Source organism: Leptopilina heterotoma, unplaced genomic scaffold (assembly GCF_015476425.1).
Source record: "Leptopilina heterotoma isolate Lh14 unplaced genomic scaffold, ASM1547642v1 Lhet_243, whole genome shotgun sequence".
NCBI lineage: Eukaryota > Metazoa > Arthropoda > Insecta > Hymenoptera > Figitidae > Leptopilina > Leptopilina heterotoma.
The window spans coordinates 525,529-531,528 of NW_025110958.1; the positions used below are offsets into that span (position 1 = coordinate 525,529).

Below are 6,000 nucleotides of genomic sequence, written 5' to 3' on the forward strand. Positions count from 1 at the left end.
CATATAAATATTTATTTATACACTCGTCTTATTGCCTTATTCTAGCGTTTACAAGTGTCTCGCATTTGTCTGGACAACCACTGAATACAAATATAAGGGTAGCCCAAACAAAATTTCCATGCTGCTGTCCCCAAAACTGTAGGAAATAGAAAAAAAAGTGGACTCTATTTTTTCATTTTCAAATTAATATTTAATGGAGCCGCCCGAGCTCTAAAATTGGCCATGCATTTTACATGGAAAAATGACACTTTTTTTTGAGATTTTCTATACAATCAAAGTTATTATTTTCTAATGAGCAAACAATATGCAGGGAGTCCAGCAAGGGTTGAAATTCCGACTTTTTACTAAATTTGTTTCTGCTTTCTTGTGATGAAAATGTGGTTATTGTTACGTTTAACAGTAAATTAATATCTAACAGGGTGTAAAACATAGTATCATAAAATTACTATCCCAAGAAATTTTAAAAGAAATAAGCAAAAGAGAAAAATTACAGCAATTTTTATATCTTAACTCACATTACAGTACGAAACTTTAAACGTGTTTTTATCGAAAACACATTTTTGAAAACGGAGAGACAATTTTCACGAAATTTGCTGAAACGATTTTGAAAAACCAAAAATTATTGGATTCTTCATATAAAAAATTAGACAACAAAAATCCGAGATTTCCCATTTCAACCCCCTGTTATTTTCTAAGGGGTTGAATTGCTCAAAAAACTCGTTTCACTTCAAATTCAAATATTTCTGTAAAAATTAATGTAAAAGCTATCAAACTAAGATCATTTTGCAGTCTAATAAATTTAGAGTCAAATGGGCCAAGATATAACCAATTTAATAATGTACCTAAATATAAAAATATAGTTCTTTAAAGATAGACATTTCTTTGTGAGAATAGCGATTTCGAAATCTTGAGTATAAGCGAACACCAATTGAAAAAAATTCCATTTGCAATTTGACAGTTTAACAACATTAAGTTATAAATTGTACTCTTTAATTTTAGACCAAAATCATTCACAAATATTTAGTATTTTTTTTAATCTATAAAAATAACTTCTCTTGCTTTAAAATTTTCAAAGAGTATGTATGAATTTCAAATTCGTCGTTTCTATTCATTTGTTTTATCAACCAACTATTTTTTTATATTTACATTAATATTGTGTTCTGATGTTTAGGGGTTGTACTACCCAGGCGCACTGAAAAATGAACATTTTTTGGGAATTTTTATCTTGGAAACTATTCTATGAATCAAAATAAATTTTTGAAGCTTTATTTTACACATTATTAAACTATTGATACAAAATAAGGCCTTAACTAATCAGATATAGAAAATAAGTTTTTTTCAAAAAGCGAATCTGCGTACAACATAACATTCTCCAAGAGCAAAAAACAAAATTTTTCGTTAATCCACATAAATTTTGCTAGGAAAGTACCCACGATTATATATTTTTATGGAAAATTCGCAAATTGGCATCAGTTTTAACATTTTTTTTTATTTTTTAACTAAAAATCGACTTTAAATTGTTAATAACAATCTTAATTATTTATGAATCTTAAAAAGCGTGTGTACTTCCGTAGATAATTTATCTGAGAAGTTACAGTTAAAATTTCAAATGAATTCGTCAAAAATTGAGCTAGTTACACTGTACGCAGTTTTGAAAAATGTAGTTTCTGTAGTTTTGAGAAAAACGCATTTAGAATTTCAGGATGCATTTACTATATGACATTTAAAATAGCGACTTAACAATTTTTTTACTTTTACTTTGATATCCCGCCTTAAGTCTAATTTGGTACAAAGATCGCTAAGTTATAGAATTTTAAAGTTTAGAATGTCAAAAACCTCATTTCGAGAAAATAGAAATGAAAGATTGTAATGCAAATATTTTTGGTTCTTCTAAGAAGTTATTCAGATAAGAATATTGTTTTAAGTCTAGTACACCTTTAAGATGAAAAATTACATAATAGGTTTTGAATCCCCCCCCCTCCATTTTGAAACAATGAAAAAATAGCGGACATCCGACAAAGTGGTCCCTTTTCTAAAACACAAATTTAAAATTGAGCTTTATTTTCACATAATTTTGATAAAAAACGAAGGGGGGGGAGGTTTGAGAATTAAGACTTTAACAGTTCAAACAGGAATTTCTCTACGAAATTGAGAGAAATTTTAAAAAATAGAAATAGAAATTTCATTAAATTCTCTTTCGAATCAGTATATAATATATTATAAATAATTAAATTTTTAATTAATTCAATTTATTAGAATATCCCTTTCTTTGCGATTATTTTTTGTCGGTGAAACGGTTTGAAATAGAATGCAGTTAGTTAATGTTTGCTTTTTTGTTTCCTAACTTTTTAAATAATTTTTCTTTTAAAATATTTTCAATATTAAAATTTTTTTTTTGAAAATCATTGAATTATTGGGAAGAATTTTACAATTTATAAAATAATTGAATTGTCTTGAAGAATTTTATTATAACTTTTGAAAATAATTGAAAGTTTTGAAAGAATTTGATTAAAAATTTTGAAAATATTTTGATTCAATTGAAAACTTTTATTAAAACGTTTAAAAATAATTAATTCTTCTTAAAAATTTTATCAAAACTGTTGAAAATAATTGAATTTTATTTAATATTTTTAATTAAAAAAAATTTTTTTTTTTTTAAATTTTTTTTTTTTAATTGTATACTTTTGAGAAATTTTATTAAAATTGTATTCAAAATAATTGAATTCCTTAGAAGAATTTTATTATTTATGAAAATAATTGAAATTTTGAGAAGAATTTAATCAAAATTTTTTAATATAGGGGAGAGTGGGGCAAAGGCGCTATGCGGGGCAAAGACGTTTTTTAAAATATCTCCTTTATTTTCTGTCTATTCCAATTGGTATTAAAAATTAAGTTGCAGTGCAATCAGACCAATTGATTAAAAAAAGAAAAACCTAAAAATATCAAATATTTTAAGAAATATAACAAAAAAATTGTTTTGCAAAAATAAAATGATAATTTTACTGAACAAACTTTTATTTTTTTTGAATATAAGTTTAAGTATTTAATTTTTAAAAACGTAACATGTAAATACATTAAATATTTCTCTACACAACTGGCATGGTGTTTTAGTTTAATTTTGTATCTAAATTGTATTTAAAATTCTGAAAAATTACTTTTTAAATTCTATAAAAAGTAATTTAATTTTCAAAAATTTTATTAAAAAATTAACATAATTAAATGTTTCTAAACAAATTGTGTCACTTTCTAATTTTTATAGAAAATAATTCAATATTTAACAAGAAATTTCTTAAAGATTTTGAAAATAATTGAATTTTTAAAATAAATTTTACAGAAAATTTATTTATTAGAAATAATTGAATTTTTGAGATTAACTCAATTTCAAAATTATTTTTTAAAAAATTGAATTTTGGAATTATTAAAATTTCATAAGTTTTAAATAAGATATTTGAATATTTTTCAAGAAATTTATTAAACGTTTTGAAAATTAATGAACTTTTTAAGGAATTTTACAGAAAAAAAATTTAATAATCAGAAGGAAACGAGAAGGAAAAAATTAAAGTAATTGAAAATAATTTCATTTTTGCAAAGACTTTACTATTTAAAAAAATAATTTAATTGTTTCAATGGATTTATTAAAACTGTATTGAAAATAATTAAAGGAAATGAAATTATTATTATTTGGTAATTAATATTAAAGGTGGAAGAAGTTTAGTTAACAATTTTTCCGAATGTATTGAAAATAATTCAATTCTTACAAAGAATTTAACTATATTTATAAAAATAATTGAATTCTTACAAAGAATTTAACTATATTTATAAAAATAATTGAATTCTCCCGAAGAAAAAAAATTATTTATGAAAATAATTTAATTCTTGCCAAGAATTATATTCAAATTTTTGATAATATAAACAATAATTACTAATTATGTACTTAATAAGTGATTTTTAAAATTCTGATTATGAAATTAATCACGAAGTTAAAGTTGTCAACGAAATAAATTTATTTAATGCATTATTAAATAAGTATTATTTTTAATTTAATATTTAATTGCAAAATAATTATTATCAAAATATAAACATCAATCTTTTATTTCGAAATATTTTTGTGACAATATTGCAGCGTCATTTTTAATTAATTTACTAAGTTTAAAATTTTTTTCGTTGATCAACGTTGTGGACTTCAACATGGTAATTAATCAAAAATTAAAATTTCAAAATAAAAAATTTTGTAATTTGCATATTTAATATCATATTTCTTGCACTTACGCGCGTACATTTGCTAGTTTATATTAATAATGTACAAAACTTGACTTTTTAAAATTTATTTAACCTCTAAAGAAAAAATGTTAAAACAGTCTATATATAAGATTAAAAAAAATAAACTCAAATATAAACAAAATAATTATTTTCAAGCTTTATTAAAAAGATCTGCATAGGAAATTTAAAAAAAATGAATTTTTTTCATAGAAAGTTATCGTAGTCAAAAGTTACCACTTCATGGAGAATCACCCGCATAATTAGTTTGATTTGTATTGTATTTGAAAATATATACTAAAAGGAAATAATTATATAAATTTTTTCGAAATATTTAACATAAAGGTTTTTAGAAAATTAGAATTTCTTTTATTAAAATTTCACTTTTTGACATATACACAGTTACCGGTCTTTGTATATATTTACCATTGCACATAAATAAATAACAAGGTCACTTTTCAAACTTTTAACAGTACTTAATGTATAAACTTGTTAATTGAAAAAAATAAATACTATATGTTCAGTAATACTATTATTTGACATGTCAAACAAAAACATTCTCAAAATGTTTTATGATAAATTGTATAACAAATTTTAAGGTTAGTTTTATTGTTTTCAAAAAATTTAGGTAGTATTTAAATTAAATTTAAATAAATTTAATTACCCAAAATATTTACTGTTATAAATTACACCATATTTATATGAGTTTGAAACAAAAGTTATTAATTATTTTCCTCAGTTTGTTACATGGCTGTTTACAAAGCAGGTAGACAAAACACGTTAAGTCCAACGCACAATAGGTTTGCGAAAGTCGTTCGCGAACGAGACGCATGCGATAGACAAGGACACAAATATATCTTTGTCCTTTTCTAACTCATGCTTTGCGTTCGCGAACGACTTTCGCGAATCTATTGTGCTTAGGCCTTTATACATCGTCTGCTTTCTGCTCAAAAGGGACCAGGCTTGACTACATAATAGCCAAAATAGAAAATAGCGCATCATAAAGGCCTGTCTTCAAAAGTATCCGTGCCCATTGTAGGTTGCTATGGCAACCTAAGGGAGCGTTCAGACCTTCTCATGCAAAAAACTTATGCATGCAGGTTGCCATAGTAGCGTTCAAAAGTGAGAGAGATAGAATAATTTCCTATCTCTCTCACTCTTAAACGCTACCATGGCAACCTGCATGCATGAGTTTTAGGCCAACGCAGAATAGATCTGTAACCGGAACCTCAATCGTAACCGTAAGCGTAAGAATGAGTTAGAGAAGGATAAACAATATACCTATCCTTCTCTAACTCATTCTTACGGTTACGCTTACGATTACGGTTCCGGTTACAGATCTATTCTGCGTTGGCCTTTTGCATGAGATCGTGTGACTGTACCCTAAACGGGAAACGGAAAAAGTTTAGTCAATAAGGTTGAGTCCACAATTTTACGCTTAAAGTCCAACGCATAATTACGGAAGCGCCTACGCGCCACGAGGCAAAGAGAGGAAACCTGTTTCTGCTAATGTCGTTTTAGCTTGTGAAACATAGGAACACGTTCGATGGTTCGCTGGTTCGGTGGTTCGATGATGTGATTGTTGCTAAATAAAAAATTTAAAATAAGAAATAAAAATGAACCAAATTAATTTAAATTGACAATTTTAATGTAATAAAATATTTTTTAGGTATTATTTATAACAGATATTAATTACGAGGTAAATTAGGTGCTTTAAAAAAATCATATATTTTGAGGTTATAA

General features: G+C 25.0%; 1 protein-coding gene across 3 annotated transcripts in view; it reads right to left on the reverse strand.

Moving 5' to 3' along the window:
- LOC122503082 (probable tRNA N6-adenosine threonylcarbamoyltransferase) overlaps positions 1–5,076 on the reverse strand; it is a 47,900-nt gene extending 42,824 nt beyond the window's left edge. The window contains exon 1 of one of the 3 annotated variants that reach the window (XM_043613505.1): positions 4,922–5,076. The gene's annotated coding sequence lies outside the window, so the exon portion shown is untranslated. Of the gene's footprint in view, positions 1–4,494; positions 4,644–4,683; positions 4,818–4,921 lie in introns of those variants that run through there. The other 2 variants (XM_043613506.1, XM_043613507.1) reach the window with 2 other exon arrangements.
- Between the last annotated feature and the right edge of the window lie 924 nt (positions 5,077–6,000).